Source organism: Myxine glutinosa, chromosome 5 (genome assembly GCF_964187855.1).
Source record: "Myxine glutinosa chromosome 5, kmMyxGlut1.1, whole genome shotgun sequence".
Classification (NCBI taxonomy): Eukaryota; Metazoa; Chordata; class Myxini; order Myxiniformes; family Myxinidae; genus Myxine; species Myxine glutinosa.
Window position 1 is genome coordinate 93054620 of NC_136265.1, and position 25933 is coordinate 93080552.

At 42.5% G+C, this 25933-nt stretch overlaps 1 protein-coding gene across 1 annotated transcript in view; it reads right to left on the minus strand.

Moving 5' to 3' along the window:
* The window catches only part of LOC137427334 (uncharacterized), a 359992-nt gene that overhangs the window by 139222 nt on the left and 194837 nt on the right, over positions 1 to 25933 (minus strand). The gene's annotated exons all lie outside the window — the stretch shown is intronic.

The window sequence follows — 25933 nt, forward strand, 5'->3', positions numbered from 1 at the left end:
TTGTTTATACACCGCCCAAAGTAGGTTTCCCTCGTTCTTGTTTATAAACCACCCAAAGTCGGTTTCGCTCGTTCTCCTTCCTGAACTACGATAAGCGTTGATCATTTCGATCATTTCTCCGAGTTACCAATCATTCCGATCGTTTGTCAAACAAACCCCTGTTCTTCCCCTCTATCTTGGCCGAATGCATGTGAGTGAGTGTGACATGTTTTTTTATGAGTTCTACTGGAGCTTTCTGATGTGAAATTTGATACACCACAATCATCGCCATGATCTCACGAGTTGATTTGGCTAATTAACTGCAAATAATCCGGAAGAAGTTCCCATGTTTGGAATGTGCGTAATGTTGAGGTTAGAGCGAGAACTGGTATATGTAGAGCAGATTAGTTCTTATACGTGCTTCCACGACATGAAATTATAATTACAAAATAAATAACAAAAACAATGATAACATTGTGACAAATCCGATATTAATTAATACCAACCACAATAACAAAGATAATAATAGTTGCATCATTTGGCAACAATAATAACGAACGGGAACGTTTTGTTTCGCTGTGTAGACTAGGCTAAATTTCCAGAAATGCATCTAATACAAGTTATAGGGGCATTTCTGAGTAAAAGTTGGTAACAAGTGTTTTTAACCTATTTTGGGGGTGCTGATCATGAAAAAATAGGATACCAAGCTGAATTTTTGGTATTTGATGCTCAAATCTGGAAAAAACAAAAAGGCCGCCAAAATATTTAACTTTTAGCCGCTGAACTCAGAATCACACAGGAAGACATTTCAACAAGTACACTTTACGTGAAACAAGATGAATATTTCCGGGCAATCAAATTTGTATATACTATTTTAGCAGAAATCGATGTTTCGGCCATTTTCCAAGATGGCCGCCATCACATCTTATATTGACGATATCTCCAGTTCTAGTGAACATAGAATCATTATTTTGATGTCTAGCCCCAGGTTATCGAGGTCAAGGAAGCATATGAGCGCACTATTATTAGTGTTGGACCAAAGCTATATACTGAAACAGGACACATTCAAGGTGGTTGCTCACAAAATAGCTCTAAATATCGGCTAACTGCAGCTAAAATGATATCTACAGACACTTACACATGGACCCTTGTGCCACACAGCTCATATAATAAACAACACGATTACAAGGCAATACAACTTTACTTTTGATCTTCATTGATTAATACGATTACATGCAGTGAACAATCACATATGAACGTTTAACTATATACAGGTAGCACAGTCATGACGTCTTTTACGATATGCAGGCTCGACGGTAAGTTGAATAATGTCGTTAACACATTACACATTGTCATTAAAGCAACCGTCCTGGTCAGTTTCTTGCCGACATACACATGCAGCTGTGCAGCCAAGTTTTGCTTTACGGCAGCTACAGCGCATGGTACGACACCGTGACCTGCAACTGCAAGAAACAAGTTCAAGACACGACTCAGGAATTGGATGGAGTGTCATCAGCACTGGTTGCAAATTGGTAGCGACCCTTTTCCATCCCAACTCCGTGACATTCGGCAGGTTCGGAAGTGGGCAGTGTGCCTCCTTCCATATCAGAGATTGGTAATGCACACGCTGGATGTGGAATTTGAGAGCATCGCTCGTGGGTGGCATCGCTTCTGGTTTGCAGGCCTTCTCAAACATGACCCGACGAACGCTATCTGTTGTCTCCAGATTGTTCATCCCGTAGATTTTGCAGACAAATATTTCTGTCGATTTTGACACTTCAGGGGTCAAATTCCCTACTCCCAAACCCACAAGAAGGTGGTGATACTCAAGGAAGACTTTCCATGCTGAACGTTTCGTGTGTCCACAGATGTGCGATGTCGTGTCCGATCCCGTAAGAGCGTGAAATGGCAGAAGTGATTGGACTGAATTTGATGGCAAGTTGTGATATAATGGACCTATGGGTATGTACTTTCTCTTCTGGGCAGTACCAGCCATCATCCATAGATTTCTGCAACTGACACGTGGAAAATGTGCCACCAACAACAGCATGACATCAGTGTCTCTCGCACATACAACTACAGTGTCCAGCCGACTATCTATGACATGTAGAATTATGCGTGTGTCCGCTTCTTCGTGTGTTGCTTTTAGTGGAGTGAGGTCAGTATTGCCACGTGATGACCTGATTTCACGCTCATCGTCAAACCCCCCTGCAACCACAATCTCTGTATCACCAGGAGCATGTGCCAGAAGTTCTTCCGAGAGGAAGCGAGCAAGGTCTGCCTTGTTTTCTGGAAGGGCAATGAAGTTTATCCAGGAGTTAGGCAGTGGCACCTCCCGTCCTTCTACAATACGACGTATTGGACGACTTGTCTTTGTTCGTTTGGTTCTTGTTCCTGCTTTGATCGACTCATCTCGGTATCTGTCAAATACAACGTCTATGCGAAGATATTGCATTCCTGACTGGAAGATTGATCTTGTGAAAACGTCTGCCAAGTCTCCAAATGTCTTGGCAGCAACCGGTTTCCCAATGGCCACGACTCGAGCCTGTCCATCTATAACAAGACAAGCTGATTTCCCGTGCAGATCGAGCGTAGCAGGACATGGAACATCTGCTGTCAACATATCAGCCAGCAACGATTTGTTTCCTGTCCTTAAATTGCCATTGAGCTCTGCCAGCGAGACTGGTACTCGAAGAAGTTCGTGGTTCAACACGTTGTCCAAGTTGATCGTGCGGCCAGATGCATATGCCGTTACCAAACGTTGGAGGAAGTTTTGATCAGCTTTCAGAACAGTGCGTTTGTTCTTTTCGGCACTGTGTTGTACTACCTTATAAAGATCGTCGAATGTTGGAGCATTGTTCTTCTTGATGGTGTCATACAATGAGTGCTGAGGCACTGAGGGTTCTGCGTCTCCAACAAGTCTATCCTCCACAAATTCATCCAGTTGTTTCTGACCCATGACTCGTGCGTTCAGTAGCGATGTTTGGATTTCTTCGCTAGCAACGTCTTTTGTTGCAATGTTTTGCAGCGCAGCGTGATGCGTATCAGGTGCAAACACATGGAAGCGTTCCAATATGCTGAGCAGAATGTTCTCGTCTGCATTGTCACGTTGTTGTCTTGCTGGTTTCGATTCGTTATGGCTGAGCAAGTCTTTTGGATATATCTGCAACATTTCACGCGTATCTGCTGCAATATGTGCTCTCAGGTTGTAAGACAATGCCCATCTGTTCAAGGCTGTATTGGTTTTGGTGATACCAACGATTCCTCCGCCCCTTTTACCAGTTCCATTCAACCACTCTTGTGCCTGGTCGGGATCAACCTGATTGAACTTACGCGCCGACCGTTTGACCACAAAATTTCCTTTTTTGAATTCTTCGAGAACTGACTCTGGTAGGTTTCTCATTTCAGCCAAGTAGACAGGACCCCAGCGTCCATAGTTTACATGGTCATACCTGAGAAAGAAAGGTAGCATGCAGGTGAATGAATGGATGTGAAGGTCCCAAAGTCCATCTCGTTGGGCTCTTGTGAACATAAGTAGAATTGCTACCATTTCCAGGTATCCCCACCAGAAAGAGAAGTTGACATTGTCCTCCTTTCTGCGTTCCAGGAAATCTGACATCAATGATGAAAACGTTGGGTTTGTCAGCAAGGTGACAAGGATCTCAACATCTGCCAGGTCGGATGCAGCCTTGGATATTTGAATATGCAGTTGCTCGTCGGCTTCTTTCACATAGTCTAGTAGATTGGGTCATAATAGTCGCCATAGGGCCTGGCATGTAATTTTGTGTGCTCGCATGGCTTTGTTGAACTTTTTGCCAGCCAATGCTGCTTCAATGGTGTTCTGTCCCATTAGACCAGCTTCAACCCAGGCCTCTGCCAATCCAGATCCGTGCATGTGTTCTCCAATAACTTTTTAAAAGTTCATTGAAATGTGTAGCCCTCCTAGACGTGGAATGAGTCTCTTCTTGTACTCCGGATTGCACCACTTCAACTCCATGAGCTTGCAATAAAGTGCTTGATCCACACTCAGTACCGTGTATTCTTGTCCGAAGCGAGATGAAACTTCCAAACATCGCTCCACGACTGTTTTGAGTGTATCAAACTCGTGCGCTGGTGCCAGGATTATGGGCATATAGCCAACTGTAGTTTGTGGAGGATCATTTTGTGTCAGGGACTCATTGAATACTGTCCAACTGGTTTCCGTTGTTGAGTTGAGTCGCATGAAATTGAACGCTAAATCCACCGATTGGGCCCTTGCTGCACAATCAGTGTCCTTGGACGGTTGATGATACCAAGTTTTTTCCACTTGGCCACTGAAAGATGGTTCGGCCCTGACGGCAGGCATAGTTGCAGCATTTAAGGTGTCCATGACCTCTGGGACATGCAGCATTCGGTCTTTAGAAAGAACCATGCTGTCCCACTTCACGTCTGCGGATGGTCCTCTCTGCCACGCTGCCAGCTGAGTGGCATGGAAGGTTTCTTTTCCGTCCAATGTCTCATCCAGTATGTCGATATTGTCAGCAGTGTAGAACAGAAAGCGGTCAGGAACTAGATTAGGTGGTATGACGGCACCGGTGTTTGGATTCATAGGCTTAATTGTGGACTTGGCTAAGGTTGTGTCCAACTGCAACACTTGATGGTAACTGAGGGTGTGTCCTGCCTTATGGAACATTTCCACCAACTCCTTAGATCGTGTAGTTTGGTGCAGGGTGCTGCCGAGCCCTATATGTTTCGGCGTCAGTTTACTGCCTCCGCTCACTCCATATACCATGTCCTGAGCACTGCTGAGGACTTGTTGTTCTAGTTTCGTATCATCTTCTTTGGCATCGCATGGTTCTATTTCAAGCTGACACGGACCACCATATAAGAGCTTGAGGAACATGTAGACAGTCTCTGGTACGCAACTTAGTGCGTTTCCGATGCTCACTTCAAATCCCACGTGGCCAGGCTTATCAAGCAAATCTCCTCGAAGTTTTAGGGCAACATGCACCAGCGACAGGAAGATGTCCTCTTCAGGCTCGAACCTAGGCATTGTTAGTTGTTCGTCTGCTTCATCCGTCAGTCCAGATACAGCATTGCCGGTATACTTAGATGGTACCAACAACGTTTCTCTCTGAGATGTCCCACCATCAGGTCGAACAAAGAGGATGGTATCACCTACTCGAGATTGCAGTTTTTCCCTGAATGTTGTCCGACGACTTACAAAGGACTTCGGAATAACTGTGTTAGCTTCCTCTGAAAGATTTACATACCGATCCCAGACGTCACTTAGCCTCAGCACATGACCCTTTTGGGCTGCATACATAAGTTCTGAAGAAAGCCATATCAAAGGTAAGTCTTGACTGGTGTGAAAATCTTCTTTGACTTTGGATGTACTTCTTTTGAACGAACTTAAGCAAGGAAGGTGATATTTACCTTCCGCTGCGATGAGGTCACTAACGCCTGCCAAACTGAAGCATAGCTTGTGATGTAATTTAGATGCCTCTAAAATATCTTTGCTGACATTGAATGTCATAACTGAACTTAATCGTTGTTTTGACGTACGATCCTGACAAAACATGCACAGCGTCCAGTCAACTGGCTTGACAGAGCTCCGACGTATGACACGACCTTGGGTAGACCCAACAACTGAGCTGCATGTTGGTACATTTTCTCGGTCCTGATGATGATCTTCCAGTCTTTCTAGGCGAAGAAGTTTATTTTTATCGGTGAATTGGACATAACAGTTTTTGTGCCATACGATTGAGGTGGTATTCGAACCCAACGCCAGATCCAGACGATCAATTATATTGCGGTTTTTTGGGTCGCGTAATTTCTTTCTGGTTTCGTAAGCCTTAGCGAGTGTGGCTAGACCTTGATTGCTGGCAGATCGCAAATCCCCATCTGTTTGGCATAAAATGCATAAGGCGAAGTCAATCGATGATGGTCGTTTCAGAGTAGCAACAGGATCCATCTTGATTTAGTCTGAAAATAAAAGAAAGAGAGGTTGCATGTCACCGTCCCGGTAAATAAACCGTCCTTAACTAGACATGATAACAACCTTAACTAGAAAATACAGTTGACAGTGATCTGAAAGCAATGTAATGCCAATCAAGGTAAAACGGCAATAAAAGCCAATATGGTGTATGAAACATCTTCCATTGAAAGCCTGCAATTCAGCTTGGTATCCTATCTTTTCGTGATCAGCACGCTCACATACAGCTAATAAGCATAGATACCAAGTGCTACTATGACATTCCTATTTTTAAAAGAAAATTAGAAATGTCAATATCGCGTATACTTTTTTTGACGGCCATTTTGTTTTTTGGCTGATTTAAGCCCTAAATATGTAATATTCAGCTTGGTATTATTTTTTATCGTGATCAGCACCCTCATATACAGCTAATAAGCATGGATACCAAGTATTACTACGACATTCCACTTTTCTGAAAAAAAAAACAAATATCGCATAAACTTTTTTGGCGGCCATTTTGTTTTTTGCTGATTTAGGCCCTAAATATGCACATTTCAGCTTGGTATCCGTTTTTTTCGTGATCAGCACCCTCATATCCACCTAAAACGCCCGGATACCAACTTTTACTCAGAAATGCCTCTGCCAAAAAAAAATCAGAAATTTAGCCTAGTCTAGTGCGGGAACCAGAGAGTTATATTAATTACAGACTTGAGGGCGTACTCGCTATTCCACATACAGAACTCACTGAATTGAAAATATATTTTCAATTCAGTGACAGAACCCGGCCGCCATGTTTTTTTTTTTGGGGGGGGGGGGGAGTTGGGGGGGTGGAAACAAGTCGAGTCCCTGTATAGTCTCTATATCGTCTCCTTCCGCTTCCAGGGACTACAGCAACAAGTTCACGGATGCACACACCAACGCTGTGGTGTCGAAGAACAAGTGGCCGTTTGAAGTTGATTTTTATTATTTGTTTCTTTTTTCTTTAATCTAAACGAACAATATCGTCATTGCCACTATTTATCATACATGAAAGCAACAATCTTGATTGAAGTTGGCAACCACACGAACGAACGATCGATATTTACCTAAAAATATTACTATATTTACCAAAAAAAAAGTTCTATTTTCCTGATTATTAACGCACAGGTTGTAAACCTGGTGCGTTATAGCGTTTGCCTGGGAATTTCGGGCGCTCAAAAGTGAAGCTAGTTTCTGTCACCCATTTCTGTCGCTCATTTCTGTCACCCATTTCTGTCGCTCATTTCTGTCGCTCAGATGTGTAAACATGACGTCATCAAATCTATATTTATAGGATAGGTTATAGGAGATATATATGTTATAGGATAGGAATATAGGACCCAAATGACCCAGAGGACCCAAATGACCCAGAGGACCCAAATGACCCAGAGGACCCAAATGACCCAGAGGACCCAAATGACCCAGAGGACCCAAATGACCCAAATGACCCAGAGGACCCAAATGACCCAGAGGACCCAAATGACCCAGAGGACCCAAATGACCCAGAGGACCCAAATGACCCAGAGGACCCAAATGACCCAGAGGACCCAAATGACCCAAATGACCCAGAGGACCCAAATGACCCAGAGGACCCAAATGACCCAGAGGACCCAAATGACCCAAATGACCCAGAGGACCCTGTGAATGTGAATGAATGTGAACATAATGTGAATACTAGTAGCAATTTTACAAAAACCATGGCATAATTTCAAATCTTGACCCGAGATGATAATTATGCTACATCATAATTTCCATGTGCCAACCTGGGCGGAATCCAAGTGGATTCACTTGTTAATGGTGTAAAACAGTTCATTATAAAACACCCATTGTAGCGGTTCCCGCTGAATGTACACAATCGCCATGCCGGGCTCGTCCGGACGGGCCCAGACGCGCCTCTCCTGGGCATGCCCGGACTCGCTGTTCCCGGGCATGCCCGAACCTCCCGGGCACACCCAGTCTCGTCTTTCCCGGGCATGCCCGCTCTCGCCTTTCCAGGGCTCGCTCAGAGCGCCCGGGTACGCCCAGCCTCGACTTGCCAGGCCGCGTCCAGGACGCCCGGGCATGTCCAGACTCGCCTTTCCAGGGCTCGCCCAGAGCGTCCGGGCATGCCCGCTCTCGCCTTTCCAGGGCTCGCCCAGAGCGCTCGGGCACGCCCAGCCTCGACTTGCCAGGCCGCGTCCAGGACGCCCGGGCATGTCCAGACTCGCCTTTCCAGGACTCGCCCTTGGCACCCGGGCATGCCCGGTCTCGGTTTTCCCGGGCAAACGCCCCGGCATAAATCTGTATATATATTGCTGCCCGATAAACGGGCTTGCCAGAATACCTGAGCTGTTTTGTTTCAATAAAGCAACTCGGACGAATTCCGTCTTTGGTCGCGTCAATTCTTTCGACTCACGTTGGAGCGCAGCTCCTTCACCATGATAAAACTGAGTCATACTCGGTCATGTGGACATTCACTCTGCTCACTGCAACGGGAAGGGGGCACAGTCACACTTATGTGCTGATAGTATAAAACTGCAACATAAAAAACTGAGGCACAGTGACAAGAAAGATCACTTTCATATGAAATTGAATTCATTGCAACTTCATTTATAATTTAAACCTTAATTAAAAATAAAAAAAATACAAAATCAACCACCCACCCACCCAGCCAACCAACCAAACAAATAAACAAACAAAGAAGACGTCATGCGCAGCACGACACTTGCAAAATTGGTGGATTTAAAACTTATTAAAGGTGTCAAAAATAAACAAATAATAATAAATAAATAAAACACTTGTGTCATGCCAACTTGCTGTCAATGACGCACAGGAAGTGAACCTCTCAACTACTTGGGAGCACACGCGTGTGCATGATATCCCTCTGGCACAGTGCCAAGAGGGGGTAACCAAGCCTGCGTGGGAGACCTTGGTTCCCCATTGAAAGTAAACAAGGGGTTAGCTTTGTGCACATCTTTATGACAGCAAGCTGGCATGCTGATAGTGACATGGAAAGAATTGGATGGAACTCGTCTTCGTTCTTACCTTGTAGGTATTCTGTATCCACAAAATGTTCACTGCACACACGGTGATTTTCTGTTGGATGAAAATTGTCTCTGCTGACGTTGGTTAGCCATTTGGACAACAACTGGGGGTTTTCAAGAGGGAACCTGATGATACAATGTGATATAAAATAGCATAAATGAAAAAGTCAAGTTGGGAAAGTTGGGTTGGACTTCTTCAATCCTTATTTGTTTAAAATGTCAGCTTAACATGTTCAGTGGCATTTTTCGGGTGACATAGTCACAATTTCGGTCTTCGAGGCCGGCCGATAGGCACAGTGTGACTGGAAGGGACGAGGTTCTCCTGACCACGTGGCCCTCGACTTGGTGGGGTTTGTCCGCACAATGTGGGCGCTTTCAGGATAACTTTAGCCAGGGAGCGTTTGGGCGCCCCGGTCTGATACTGCCACCCACGCGCAGAACAACTTGTGAGTGCACGTGGGTCCTGGCGGTCCCACTAGCCTAGCGCTACCATGTTTAGACAGCGAACTCCGTCCCCGGGCACCGGCACCTACTCCCGGAAGTTTGAGAGAATAGCGGCGCCGGGCACGGTAGGACACCCGCGGAGCCCCGGCGGACCAGGGACGTGCGAGCCTACGCGTTAGCGTGCTACGGCGGAATCAACGGCTTCGGCCATGGCCGGGCCGATACTCGGCCCGGTCCCACCGGAAATGGACTGGTTCGACGCCCGCGCTGGAGAGGTCGCGGGCGACTGAGATGTATTAACAAATTAATTAATTAATTTGAGACGTCCGATTTCTAGTGTTTGGAAATTTGGAAGAGCTTGACCCTAGCCTTTCCCTTGCGAGGGCAAGGAGGAACTTAATGCTTGACACTTAAGCTTAGTTTGAAGTGCACCCTGACCAGCGCTCACGGTGGAACGGCAAGGCAAACAGAAGGGACGAGGTTCTCCTGACCACGTGGCCCTCGATCTGGGAAGCGAGAGGCGTTCCATTAGTGGACGTGCCCCTCACGCCCGACTTTTGGGCAGCCCCGGCAGGCCGTTTGTTTTGACGTTCCGTGACAGGCCCCGCACCCCCACCTCCGGGCCGACCGGGCGACCGGAATGAATCCCGGTGTCCCGATCCGAACCTTCAGAGCGGGCTGGCTGGGGAGTGACTGGCACCCCGTACCTGCACTTTCCGTCCCTGCAGTCCCAAATACCGGAACCACCCACGGTCCCAAATACACGGTCCCTGCGGTCCCAAATACCGGAACGCGTGACGTGGTGACGTCATCGCGCTTTCACCTTGAAAGATTTATTTGATATAAATTAATATTTTGATATAAGCCTGAGAAAACCAACCCTATAGAAGTCAATACCTCCAACGACACAGGCGCGCATTCGTGCCGCGTGACGTGGTGACGTCATCGCGCTTTCACCTTAAAAGATTTATTTGATATAAGTTAATATTTTGATATAAGCCTTAGAATACCAACCCTATAGAAGTCAATACCTCCAACGACACAGGCGCGCATTCGTGCCGCGTGACGTGGTGATGTCATCGCGTTTTCACCTTAAAAGACCTATTTGATATAAGTTAATATTTTGATATAAGCCTTAGAAAACCAACCCTGTAGAAGAACCCGGTGCAATAATCGAAAACCGATTCAAAATAGCCCCTCGCTACGATTTTCCACGATCACATTTTATTTTCACGTACTTCAAATCGACGGATTTTTACCAAATAAAATACCCCACTCAATGCACTGATGTCGTTTTTGCGGCAGAAGTGAAAACAGATTCTAATTTGGAAATAAAACGAAGGCGTGCACAATGTAACAAAATCTCCTCCGGATCCAAAGTCGTGCCGCGGAACGTGAATTTTTGACGCGGAATTTTTCGGGTGACATAGTCACAATTTCGGTCTTCGAGGCCGGCCGATAGGCAAAGTGTGACCAGAAGGGACGAGGTTCTCCTGACCACGTGGCCCTCGACTGCGGTCCCGCTCACGGTGGCACCACCCGAATACCACTGTATGTTAAGTTAAGTGTTCGTGCCGCGTGACGTGGTGACGTCATCGCGCTTTCACCTTACAAGACTTATTTGATATAAGTTAATATTCTGATATAAGTCTTAGAAACCCAACCCTATAGAAGTCAATACCTCCAACGACAGTCAATACCCCGACACAATTAGTACTTTGTGCATGTTAGGATGACATTTTTTTCCAGACATCAATCTCTCAACTGTCTTACACTGTCATTAGGGAGGTGTGAACGGATGAAATGTTTCATCATTTCTGTTCGAAGCAGGTGAAGTTGAATCCAAACCATCTCGGACCCAACTAATGTCAACTTGGACACAAATTTGAATTTTTTTTACAAAGTAAAATGTTGAAATGAAAGAGTGCAACAACTTTTGCATTGCTTTATCGTGAAGAATAGACATCCAAATTATTTATTATTAGGGGCTTATTATTTATTTATTTATTTATTGGGGGGGAGGGGGAGGGGAGGTCATTTAAGTCCTCACTAAATTTAAACAATTGAAAAGGCCTTCCAAAATTAAAACAAAAATGTAGACAAAATGCAAAAATTTATATTCTGGAGAATTTTTCTGTCAGATTTGTTTATCTATAAAATTATGAAAATTGAAGTGAGAAAAGATTAAGAGGGAATTGTAAACCCTGACCAAAAAAAACTTAATTTTACTATTGAGGCCTACATGTATTTACTTTTACTGTTCCATTTTAACTGAATTTTTTTTTTTTTCAGAATTAGTACTTTTGTCCCACTTGGATTTCGAAAAAAAAAAGAAGACTTTAAAAGAATGATACTTCATGATAGTGTCAGGGAACGTTTTACTGAACCCTGAAGGTTAACAATAATTGAGCCTAAACTCAGATCGAAAGAGCTTGGTACGTCAACTCGAGCCAAGGTTTATTCCGAATTAAGAGGGAAACTTGTTACACAAAATCGGACTAATATATAACGCGTTCCTTGGTTGAAGAGATCTTCTCCCCTCTGGTCTTGCTTCTTCTGGTGACCAGTCCCGTCCTCCCTCAGAGCATGGTGCTTAAGTAGCAAGGAGCTCCCTTGATGTGGTGCATTGGAATCCAGAGATCAACACCGAACACAGAACTTTGGCGCCAGAACGCATCTGTTCTTCATTATCCATCACTCAAGGCATACCGTACCATAGGTCACTTATCCCCGCTTATGTCAACCTTCTCTGTCCAACACAATTCCACTCCCTGACTAATGCATCCACCCTCGGCTTTAAGTAAACACTCGAGCCTGGTGTTCTCCATTTATGGGTCAAGGAAACTTTTTACAGATGTTGCCTTATCACCTCGGCTCCAAGGCTTTACCAGACTGCACAGTAAAGCACATTTTACACAAGATCACATTGAGATGCAATTTAACTGTTTTTTTTTAGCAATATTAACAACTGTCAATATATATGAATATTTATTATCCCACAGTCCCTGATTTTTTTATTTTTGTTTATATTAACCATTAATCTAAACATCAACCTATTAAATATTCAAACCACCAATTTGGTAATCCAAATTTTTCATAAGGCATACACCGTCATCCCGGAAGAATCTGATCACAAAACATTTCTTTGTTCATTTGACTCTTTCCAAATTGATAATGCAATTCAATTCATTTGCATAAAGCATACAACACTTCACCTTTACCAAAACACAATAATTTCAATTCACCATTTAAAAATAATAAAGCATCTGCAACATTTGGGAATACATTTTGCTTCAAACAAATATTGACTTTGTGTTTGAAAAGAAGAGAAGAGGCTGATCACTTGTTTGACATTCAAGTATGAAACATTTTCTTCTGGTGTCTTCATAGCACCTACACTATTTTGCGTAGGATTTTCCGCTGTTGTGATAGCTGGGCGAAGTCACAAACTGACCCTGCTCTGCATGTAGCATCCTTGCCACTCTTGCTGTGAGCCATAGTAGATTTGAACAAGGCCTTTGTCCCGTTGTAGTCGACTTGCCGCCTCACTCTTCATGAGCATGGAGCAAGTGTTGATGTGATGTTGGTTGACCAGCAAGATGTGGAACAGAGATGCCAGATGCATCCACAACGATGTTAGGACCATGGTGTTCGAGTTATCCATGTTTCATACCAGGAGCCTCCAGCAGAATCGTGCACAGCTGTTGTGGAAGAAAAGCACAGCCGTCCACTTACAGCTCCACGCTGGCTCTCCGGATGTTGGTGGAGTAATGACACACATCTCCGCATCCAGTAGAAATCGCAGGAAAGATGTCGCCGTCCCGCAATTGCTGACTTGATGAATGTTTGAGGCATTTGAACAAAAATAAGTGATCGCCTTTCTTCCATATGTTGCAGTGTGATCCATGCAAATGGTCACATAAATTTATTTTTGGTGAAAGTAAGCATCCGTTTCCAATTTTACAAAGGAGACTATCTTCATCATTCTTTGAGAAGGAGGGTGTATGCCAAGATTAACTTCATTTTCAGCCACAAATTTTCTTTCTAAAACTTCTTCCAAATTCCGTTAGCACTCCCTTTGAGATGTGATCTGGTCTTATCCTTTTACTCAGCCACATCTGAATCTGCTTTCTACACACACTGAATCAGATAGAGTACATATTAACATGAAATCACCATAATCATGTATTTCTTAAAACAGTTCACATTCAACAATTTGTTGTTTTCCTGAAAACATTCAAAAAGTTATATTCATTTATATGCTTCACACGAATAATATCCAAATCAGGTATGTATTTTAACTACTAAACTAAGAATAGCATTTAAAATTGCTTTCAAATCAAGATAATTTGAAAATTAAACTCATGCAATTATTTTAACACTACTCAAAGAAAATAAATGCATTAATAATTAATGATTGTATGTGATTAAAATCACAAACAGGAATATCTAATTCCCAAAAAATCTTGCAAACAAGCAAACTATGCATAATGTATCATTATCATAGTCCTCCCACTTTTTATTTTTTATTTAACAGTGTAACTTGTGGTGATATGAGTTCACTGATCTTGTAAAACTGACACAATTCATAACATTTTCGTTGTGCCATTATCTTAACTCGACTGTACTCATTTGCAACATTACTTGATTCAATCTTCTAATCTCGGTATCATTCATATCATCATAAAATCTTTCTATTTTGGGTCCATATTTGTTTCTATTCTTATCAACTTCCTATGATTTATCAATTTGTTCCAATACACTGCAACCAAAGGTTTTAACCAAAGCTCTACCAAACTATTTCCAATTTGAACTCAAAATACGAGTGAAACAACAATTCGAAGAATTAACTTCAAAGGGTCAACAAATTCATTTTAGAAACAGATCTCATTTTTCCCATCCAATAGTTTTCCTTGCCAAATGTCATATTATAATACTTTACTAAACCTTCGAAAAATGTTTCCCATCTCAATAAATTCCCTTTTTTACTTTACAAATACTCATCTGTAAATTACGTATTTAATTACAATTTTCTCCGAATTTGTTTGGCCTAAATGGCCGCAAAAGTGGCTGCCAACACGCAGTACCTTTTTTTTTTATCTACCAAGCAAGTATTCCTCCACATAAGACCTCTACCAAACTTTTAAAAATCTGGGATTTCTAATTATATGGATGCACACCCTCAGGGCATTTCAGGCTGCTGTTAACAATCCACTATGATAAATTAATTCCTTTACCCACAATCAAATAATTAATACAAATTGAGGATATTATCCTGATCACATTCATTTATAGATTCATTTTGTTGGATCTATTTTTCAACCGCTGTAACGACGAACAATAGCTCTTATAAGTCATTGTCATATCTCAATTAATTTAACCAGCATCTAAGAATTATTTACTATCCATTCCCATCTGTTAACCAGTGACTTTGTTTAAAACCCCAAAACTTAATTTGATGAATCCCATGTGTACAACCACCACTTATTGAAACCCCTACTTTTTATGTTGTAGAAAATATCCAAGTAAGTTTTTTACGCCTCCTTAACTATTTCTAATCTTTTTCTATGCAACTAGTGAGTACTACTGACACCAGTATGCCAATATAGGTGTGCCAGATTAACACATATGTTGCAGGTACACGTAACATCGCGTTCTGAGGTTAAATGACGTAACAGCGCGTTCATGTCTGCCCCTTGGTTTAAGATTCACAATGCATTCCGTTTTAAAAACTCACAATAGTTCAATTCAGCAAGATTTTCTTGACTATTTTTCCCATATAATCTATGCCTAATGCACATCCATACATACAGCACAATTTGTGCTGATAAAATTCAAGTTTATATATACATCAAAAATCCGTGAGCAGAGTACTCTGGGAAGTCAGTGTAAGACCTCTCCCAAATTTGGCTAATTTTGTACTCCCACATTTTGTATTAAGCTCGTATCCATAAATAGCTTTTATTCTCATATAAATTCTATCAAAAATGGAATCCCAAGATTACTCACAATTATTCTTTACTATTAATTAATGGCTGCTCATACCCCAGCACATCAAATCTTTATATTCCATCTCCCTTGACAAAAGAGATAATTTTCATCATCAAATTATATTTCTATTTTATTTTACGGATTCTCTGGATATTTGATCCCATCCACATGAAACTATCTATTTCCAGACAAGCACATTGTTGGTTTCAATAATCTTGTAAGATTGACACACAAAAAACAAAAACACAAACATTGACAAAAAAAAATACACACACACATGCATTATGTATATTTGTTTGCGTTGGAACCATTATTTGCAGACCAAGATAGGGGTCAATTTTATTTCAATTTCATAAAATTTGTCCTTTAATTTTAGAAACGCTAATACAATGTTAATACACATATAGACAAAAGGTTTATACTTAGAAAACCCCAATAATGTCACATTGAAATTACCCTTTCGGTTCCCACAATAATTTATCCAAATTTGACAACACACCCATTTACATGTCAGTCGACCACTGACCTATCAATCATGTGAAACAATAGTCCAAAATTCCCACCTGATGATCATGTGACTCTTGTCACTTGGTTTCCAAAAAATTTGCAAAGCAATTGTTCCAAACTTTGTAAATTCAAAAATTGTTTTGCCCAAAATGCTCCCTAAACCCACATTTATATTTGGCAAATATGAGATTTCCAGAAAGAACTCTAATCCTGGATCTTTTAATTCTATGTTCCAAAAAATATCCAATTTCGGCATTTGATCAATTAATTATTAATTCGCTAACAAGCAAAAAAAATAAAAAATAAAAATCATTCTTGCTCCGAAAACTTTTCAGACACAAGAAGCATCGACAGTTATTCATGTTGGTCTTGTGATCTAATCTGTTGAGGCCAGTCGTCACTTGGGATCTGCAGCAATGAAGGCCTAATCGTTATCTGAGGTACCGGTAAGCACTGGTACCCTTGAACTTGGTTTGCCCTATGAACTAGTCTTCCTGTTTGAATATGGACAACGTCGTTTCCAGTGTCCCATATTTCCACACTTAAAACATCGGTTTCTGTCAGTAGATTTCTGATTTCCCCTTGGATCATAAGAAAATTCTCTGTTCTGTTCTTTTTGGGGAGACAAATGGGAATCAGATGGGACAACTGTCACTTTTATTCCTATATTCGAGGGCAGTTGTGCATTTATCTCCTCCAATGTATCCTGTATCCTTTTTATTTTAAGTTCTAGCTCCGTTATCCGTTCTTGCTGTTTCCATTTCCTGGATTCAACATCCCAATGATGGAATGCAAGCCAGTCTTCCGTTAGATTCTGTCTCTTCCTGGCTTTCAATTCTTGTCCTAATCTCCCCAATTGACTTCGCTCAAATGTACCATCTCTTGGAAACTCCTTAGCATGTCCCTTTGTCCACAAATACCAATTCTCAACCTCCCTAAAAGCCTCTACCCCATAATGGTCATACATATATGTACAAGTACCTTTTTGTGGAATATCTGGTTGTGCGTGCTGTCTCACGTTTCTCATACAATCATTGCTATGACGTGACTTCTTAAAAAAAAAACTAGAACGGCACTCAGTGGAGAGCATACCTACCTCTGCCTGGTTGGCCATATCACTCAAAACAGTTAAGATGAGATGAAGATGAGGGATGAGGAGGAGGTGTGAGAAGGGTAAGCTAAGGGTAAGTTAAGGTTGGGGTGGGGGTAGGGGTAAGGTGGGAGTGCGCGGAGATCAGGATGTGGTGAGGGTAGAGACGTGGTGATGGGGGAGGAGGGAGGACGGGGGGGGGGGGAAGGGGTGAGAGAGTGAGACACACAGAAAGAAAAAAGGGATAGAGGGAGAGAGAGGGGGAGTGAGAGAGTGAGACAGGGACAAAAAGACAGAGTGTACATTTGAGAAAAGAAAAAAAACATTTCCAATCCCGTTCGTAATTTGTCGACAGGAAAAAAAATGAAATGATTTGCCATTTATTGTGAATTTAAATACACAGTGCTCGCGCACGCCTCAACCAATGAAGTGACGGCACATGCCACACATTGCCGTGCGCACTGTGAACCAGCAAGGCACGCACGCACTGAGTGCGTGCATGAAGGGTCCCGTCCGCTCCCGCTCGCCCGTGTACGTGTGTGCGTACGTGTATAATTTCGTGGCACAAAAATGCGATCTCCATTTCCGGATTTTTACTTACTTATACACCGCCCTTTCTATGTCGTGATAGTTTATGCTTAAAATGTCCACATTTTATGTCCTTCAAATGTCCTTAAGACCATTCGAAGTCGCTCCAACTAGAAATTTGGGCAAGATGATCTCATAAATCGATCGATATTTCAAAAAATAATTATAATAAGACACAATCTCGAGATTTGAACCTACAAAAAAAATTATTGTGCATCCGCATTCTGACTGTACCATCTCAAAGCTGGGAAACTAAAAAAAACGATGTGATATGATATCTATCTAAAAATAAATCTATATATAATTTGGTGTCGCGCGTTTCATGTACATGCGCGGTGTGCAAGTTGCATTTGCCGCTGAATTAACACCCAGTGGGTTGACTCAGCCTGTCATCCTTTCAAAGTGAGTAAATTAACTCTGACCTCAGTCCCATGCGAGCAGAACCTTGTCATCTGCAAAACTGCCCTCTATCGAATGATCTACCCCACGCGGGGATGCGAGCAAGGATGCGAGCGAGGGTGCGAGGGGGTGCGGGGGAGGAGGGAGCGAGTCTCACCTGACTGTCCAGAAAATGAGTTGACGGTGCACTTCATCACTCATTCTCTGTCAGATCATCGACACTCGAATTGGCACACTCAAATTGCAATAGTTCTGTGCACATCTGACCAATTACGCACGCGAACGTGCATAAAATGCAGACGCGCATCAAAACCGCCCGCGGGGCTGTCAATCCACGCACATCCTGACCAATTAGTATACATATTTACAAAAAGTCATAACAATATCGAATAATCGTTTAAAAAAATTAAAAAAGAGAAAAAAAACGCTTTTTATTGCTCCTGCCACAGCATTCGTCATTCTGTCTGCTCCTCCGCCATGACCGAACCGAAATAAAGTGAGCTCAACCATAGGAATACCATAAGAGCCTCAACCATAGGAGCTCAACGTAATCACGACTCAGCCACAAAAACGAGCAGATTTCGCAGGACGTTACCTCAGCATCGGTCCCCTCGGTCCCCTTGTGTTTTATACCTCTCCCACCCCTTCCCACGCCTCCTCCCCCCAAGCCCTCTCCCTCCCACACTTCTCCCTGCTCTCAAATGTTGTGGTTGTGTGCTTCCCCTTCTCTCGCCATCTTGTCTTCCGCTCCCTCTTTTTGTATATTTTGTTTGTCTGGTTGATTTGTTTGCGAAATAAATGTTATCTCTTTCATGAGCCTCGATTCAGTATACAAAAAAAAAATCCCCCAAAAAAATCGTTAAACGTAACAAAAAATCGCAATCTATACGTATAAAATGTATGTACACCTCAGGTCGACCTTTATTTACATGATTATACAGTAGTACACCATATCAGTGGTTCTTCATGAAAGCACAGCACCCTCTCCAAAGACAAAAGGCTTTAGTGGTTCTTTGTGACGATTCCACGGCACCCTCTCTGAAAAATGCGTATACATCTGTAGGACACTAATACAGGGCTTTGTGCATCTATACATGCTTTGTGGATTTCGCCCACCGACCACATTTAATCGCGTTAATAAATATTTAACAATATTTGAGCAGGTCCTTTATATCGTTCTGTAAAGGCTCACCTTGGACCTGGAATGGTCTTCTCGTCGAACGTCACAGTTGATATCGCCGTAGGGACACCAAACTGCCAGGGAACTTTTTACTGAACCCTGAAGGTTAACAATAATTGAGCCGAAACTCAGATCCAAAGAGCTTGGTACGTCAACTCGAGCCAAGGTTTATTCCGAATTAAGAGGGGAAACTTGTTACACAAAATCGGACTAAGATATAACGCGTTTCTTGTTTGAAGAAATCTTCTCCCCTCTGGTCTTGCTTCTTCTGGTGTCCAGTCCCATCCTCCCTCAGAGCATGGTGCTTAAGTAGCAAGGAGCTCCCTTGATGTGGTGTCATTGAAATCCAGAGATCAACACCGAACACAGAACATTGGCGCCAGAACGCATCTGTTCTTCATTATCCGTCACTCAAGGCATACCATAGGTCACTTATCCCCACTTATGTCAACCTTCTCTGTCCTACACAATTCCACTCCCTGACTAATGCATCCACCCTCGACTTTAAGTAAACACTCGAGCCTGGTGTTCTCCATTTATGGGTCAAGGAAACTTTTTACAGATGTTGCCTTATCACCTCGGCTCCAAGGCTTTACCAGACTGCACAGTAAAGCACATTTTACACAAGATCACATTGAGATGCAATTTAACTGTTTTTTTAGCAATATTAACAACTGTCAATCTATATAATAATAGCGTAAGGACTCGACTTTGTTATCCCTTTTACGCCGCACCCAGTGACCTGATGCCCACGGCACTAATGGATTTACCATCTACAAACCACGCTCTTTGTTCATCACGCACAGACATACTCGAAAAATCTGAATTAGCCGACGTTGGGGCCCAAAAGCATCCGATTAACGGCCGATACGACGCCATATTACGACGCCATCGTATTGGCGTCTGCTGGGCGAAAGCGATGCGAGCCGTCCACTGATTGGACAGTCGAGTGGTGTGAACCAAATGGTCTTTTTATTCCCTTGAACATTTTAAATTAGGATATATAAGGAAACGTCTTTATCGTCATTTTGGAGTGACGTGACGTGAGTGACGTGAGTGGAGTGACGTTGCGATTCTCGGGTCGTATTCAACTATGTGTGAATTATATAAATAACAACTCACGGTCTGAGGTAACTCGGCTAAAAATTATCCGATTTGCACCAAATAAAGTTTATGAATGGTTGCACAGACCCCTACTTCTCACTAAAAGTGGAAACAGAATGTAAATCGGAGTTAAAACAAGGCCGGAAGGTCGCTCCATGGAGCGGCCTGCACGTACTCAACTATGTGTGAATTAATATATAAATAACAACTCGCGGTCTGAGGTAAATCGGCTAATAATTATCCGATTTGCACCAAATAAAGTTTATGAATGGTTGCACAGACCCCTACTTCTCACTAAAAGTGGAAATGGAATGTAAATCTGAGTTAAAATAAGTGTTTGTTTTCTATCAAGCAAATGCACGTTGAGCATGCTTGTGAGCGAGCTGCGTTCTGGAGGTGAAGTCACATGGATTACGTCATCGGCTTTGAGGTATGGGGCAGAATTTTAAGGGGCGTTCCCAAGTGGTTCGGTTTTCTTTCATTTTTAATGTTTCAGAGTGAATATAACAAAAAATCAATGCCATATTTGAATTCACCATAAAAAGACATTCAGATGACATCAAATGCATTTTAAGTGAGATTCCGTGGCTGTGGACCTTTAAGAGCTATCTAAATAATAATCTATATAATAATAGCGGAAGGACTCGACTTTGTTATCCCTTTTACGCCGCACCCAGTGACCCGATGCCCACGGCACGAATGGATTTACGATCTACGAACCGTGCTCTTTGTTTATCACGGACAGCCATACTCGAAAAATCTGAATTAGCCGACGTTGGGGCCCAAAAGCATCCGATTAACTGCCGATACGACGCCATCTTACGACGCCATCGTATTGGCGTCTGCTGGGCGAAGGCGAAGTGGACAATCCAGAGTGGGCAATCCAGAGCATGCATTTGTGCCGGTGTCGATGATCGTTGTTCATATACGCACTCTTCATTCTCATCTTTCTTCCTAACTCTTACTCGGACAAGCAAATCCCCTATGTCATCCATAATGGTACACTCTATCCATACACCACATCCTCCCTTCCGTGGATGTTCCACGGGTTTCGGCTCGTATATATGAATATTTATTATTCCACAATAGGAATTAAGATGTCACACTGAAAAAAAACTCTTGGGTCCAAGTTGGTACTTGGGTCTGAGTTGGTCTGGACTCGAGATGGTCTGGGTCCGAGATGGTCTGGGTCAGTCTGGGTCTGAGATGGTCTGGGTCTGAGATGGTCTGGGTCCGAGATGGTCTGGGTCAGTCTGGGTCTGAGATGGTCTGGGTCCGAGATGATCTGGGAGAGTCTGGGTCCGAGATGGTCTGGGTCCAAGATGGTCTGGGTCCGAGATGGTCTGGGTCCGAGATGGGTCCATCATTTTTGGGTCCACCCAGATGCGTCCACCCAGATGGGTCTGGGTCCATCATTTTTTTAGTTCATTTTTCGTCCATAGTTCATTTTTAGTGTAAGGCCTAGTGTAATGCTTGGTCACAAGGGCATGAATAGAAAGGTCTTTGTTCCAAAGATTGAAAGAGTTGCAAAGAGACATCAACTCCGCCTGTCATGCCTGTGCCTGTCTGGCCCGACAAGCAGGGCTGTGTGGCTCTCTTTTACCATGGGTCTTATTGTCATGGCGACAACAATAAGACCCATGACATAAAAGAGAGCCAGACAGCCCTGCTTCTTGTTGTATGCCTGTCTGCCACTCTCAATGAATCTGACCAAATTCGACCAAAATTTATACTTTAAAAAAGAAAAACACAGAGTACTCACCTGTGAAAAGTAACATCCCTCTTCTGGGTGCGACGATTTGTGGACCCGTAGCAGGCACAATGTTTCGGCATCTTGCCTCTAGAAAATATTCGCGACACAACAAGGTCATGTACATGGACGTGTACATTGTCAACAAATGTTTCCCCCCAAAAACATGGCTGCCGGTCTTCCTTGTCGGCACGGGGTCACGTGGAATGTTCGCCCTCGAGTCTGTAATATAACTCCATGGTGAGAACCAGATCCACGAAGACCTCTTCTTCTACATTCTATTACACGTTACTTCTCTTGAATCTTCTCGATCGTTATCTCACCCCAACGTGTATTACCAAATCGTTACTCCCAGTTTTAAAGTTTTATTCAAAGAAATATTGAACACTGAATTAAACGAGGAGGAAAAAAGGAGGTCCGACATGCCAAGCTCGAACTAGAAGATGCACCTTCCTCAATAAAGGGAGCCGCAAAGCATCCCTCTTAACATGGGGACATAAAATTCGTTTCTCGGCTTCTCCTGGACGAAATCAGCTACAAATTTCAGAAGTAAATCCTTTGTACGTCGAGGTAATATGTTCCAAATTTCAGCAACGTCCATTTCCGCTTTCCTGAGTTTTATTAGGAAAACCCTCGAAATCACGTCAGTGTCCGTCCGTCCCCCCAAAATGTGTTGGATCTCATATCTCAAAGGCTTTTCATTGAAACCAGCTGAAACTTGGAATATACATCGGCCAATACATTTAATTACAGGCTTTCAAAACAAATTCAAAATCTGCGCTTATTTAGGGGATCTACAGGAGGGGTTTTGACCCCCCAAAATAGGTAATTGCTCTCTTCTCCGAAACTACACACACGATGTTGATGAAACCTGGCCACAAGCTTCATATCTGATGCCTCATGAAGGTGTAATGACCGCATCAAAATCTGCACTCATCGTGGGGGTCTACGGGGTTTTTTTTGACCCCCTCCCCTCTAAAGAGGCATTTGATCGCTTTTTCCGATACGACACACAGAATTTTGATGACACTTGGCTGCAAGTTTCATATCTGATGCATAATTTTTTTAATATCATATTGTCCGGGAATGTTAAAGGACTCAGGAGACTCCAATGACTGAGACAGTTTTACAAAGTAAGGATTTATTATAATTTATGGATCACTTGTTTCAATATAATTAGGAACTACAATACAATAACGAATTTGGTAATTCAAGTCGTTGGTGCTTCTCCTTTGGCCGGTCTTCTTTGGCTGTTTCTCTGCGCTGTCCTCGTTCCGTACTCGTTCCGTTCGTCAGAGCTTCTGATGACAAGACTGTTCCTCCTAGGACGTTGTTCACGTTTTATGGTCACAGAAATCTTCATCCTCTCTGCGCTAATCTTACTCGGTCGCCTCACCAGCACCAGCTCGCTCCCCCCTGCTGGGAATTCCTTCAATGCTACATTTGCTTCACAATAGTGAAAGCCTAGGAATGTGCTCTAGCCCGGGGCTGTGACAAGGTAAAACAAAAGGACTCCCAGGTTCCATGTTCCGAGATACATTCCTGACATTCTTACGAACCACCTGCGACTACCTGCTCCGTTACCAGTCCCAACCAATGAGTTACACTTCCACAATTCCCTCATCTTTTTGTTTTTTGTTTATATTAACCATTAATCTAAACATCAATATTAGTTAACAATCAATCACTACAAGTAAAACATCAATACAAGTATAAGTAAACAATCAATCACTACAAGTAAAACATCAATACAAGTATAAGTAAACAATCAATCACTACAAGTAAACATCAATACAAGTACTCAAACCACAACTTTGGTAATCCAATTTCCTTAGGCATACACCGTCATCCTGCAAGAATCACAAAACATTTAGTTGGTCATTGACTCCTTCCATATTGTTAAGTCAATCTATTTCACTTGCATCACAAATATCTTTGCAAAACAACACTTCACCATCACCAAGATACAACAATTTCACTTCACCATTTTCAAGTAAGCATCTGCAACATCTGGCAAAAACGTTTGCCTCCACACAAATGTTGACTCTTTGTTTGAAAGGAAGGGCTGATCACTTGTGTTTGAATTCAGGTATGAAACATTTTCTCCTAATGTCTTCATAGCACCTGCACTACTTCGTGTAGGGTCTCGCTGTTGTAATAACTGCACAGAGTCATAGACTGACCCTGCTCTCCATGTAGCATTCTTGCCACTCTTGCTGTAAACCATAGAAATTTATGAACAAGGCCTTCGCCCAGTTGTAGTCGACTTGCCTCCTCCCTCATTATGAGTGGGCAGCAAGTATTGGTGTGATGTTGATTGGCCAGCAAGATGTGGAACAGGGATGCCAGATGCATCCACAATGATGTTGGGACCATGGTGTTCAGGTCATTCATGGTCCATACCAGGAGCAACCAGCAGAATCGTGCACAGCTGTTGTGAAAAGGCACAGCCGTTTGTTTGCAGCTCCATGCTGGCTCCCCGGAAGTTGGTGAAGTTATAACATACTAGGGCATTGCCCGTACTATATCTATATCTAAAATTATATCCCCCCCCTCTATTTACATGAAATGGTTTGGTCCAAAGCGAACGGCTTCCGGAGTTTGGTAAAGAAATCGCCATCGCGTGCACAAACGCGCAGGAAAGCGAATGAATCGCAAATTCGTTTTTATTAGTTTTAAAACATAGTTTAACGCCAACATAGCGCCAACATAGTTTGCAAACGTGAAATAAATGAATACGCTCTCAAATGTGCCATCCGAGGCAGAGTGTGTCCGCCACGTTCGGCACACGCGATAGTTCGCTGCTCTCTGATTGGTTGAATCGTTTTTTGGACATAGCTCGGTAAGTAATTGTCCGATTAATATGAAACCTTGAAAAGGCACATCCTCGGGTCCCCAGCAATATACCTGGCAAGTTAAAAGTATATCGGACCCGTGGTTGTCGAGAAACAGCGGTCACAGACAAACGTACAAACGTACAGAGATTACTGGAATTATAGATAGATGACACCGCATTTCGTATGGGTTGCAGGTAAAATGTTGTTGTCCTGCAACTTCTGATGTGATGAATGTTCCAAGCCTTCGAACAAGAGTAAGTGATCGCCTTTCTTTCATATGTTGCAGTGTGATCCAGGCAAATGGTCACATAAATTTCCTTGGTGAAGGTAAGCATCCATCTCCAAGTTATACAGGAGAATGTCTTCATCATTCTTTGAGAAGGAGGGTGTATGCCACGATTAACTTCATTTTTAGCCACAAATTTTCTTTCTCGAACTTCTTCCCAATTCCGTTAGCACTCCCTTCAAAATGTGATCTCGTCTTATCCTTTTCCTCAGTCACATCTGAATCTGCTTTCCACACACACTGAATCAGATCGGGTACATCTTACCATGAAATCAGCATAATCATGTATATCTTCCGACAGTTTCACATTCAACAATTTGTTGTTTTTCCCTAACACATTCAAAAAGTTATATTCATTTATATGCGTCACACAAATAATATTCAATCAGGTATGTATTTCACTATTAAACTAAGAATAGCATCCACAATTGCTTTCAGGTTAATATAGTTCAAAAATTAACTCGTGCAGGTATTTTAGCACTACTCAAAGAAAATAAATGCATTTATAACAAGTGTATATGATTACAATCACAAACAGGAATATCTAATTCCCAACAAATTTTGCAAACCAACAAATTAAGCATTATGTATTATTATCATAATTTCTCCCCACTTCTTCTTCTTTTCTTTTTTTTTTCAAACAGTGTGTAACTTGTGGTGATAGAAGTTCACCGGTTGACACAATTCACAACATTTTTGTTATGCCCTTATCTTAACTCTACTGTATTCATTTGCAACATCACTTGATTCAATCTTTTCATCTCAGTATTTATGTCGCCATAAA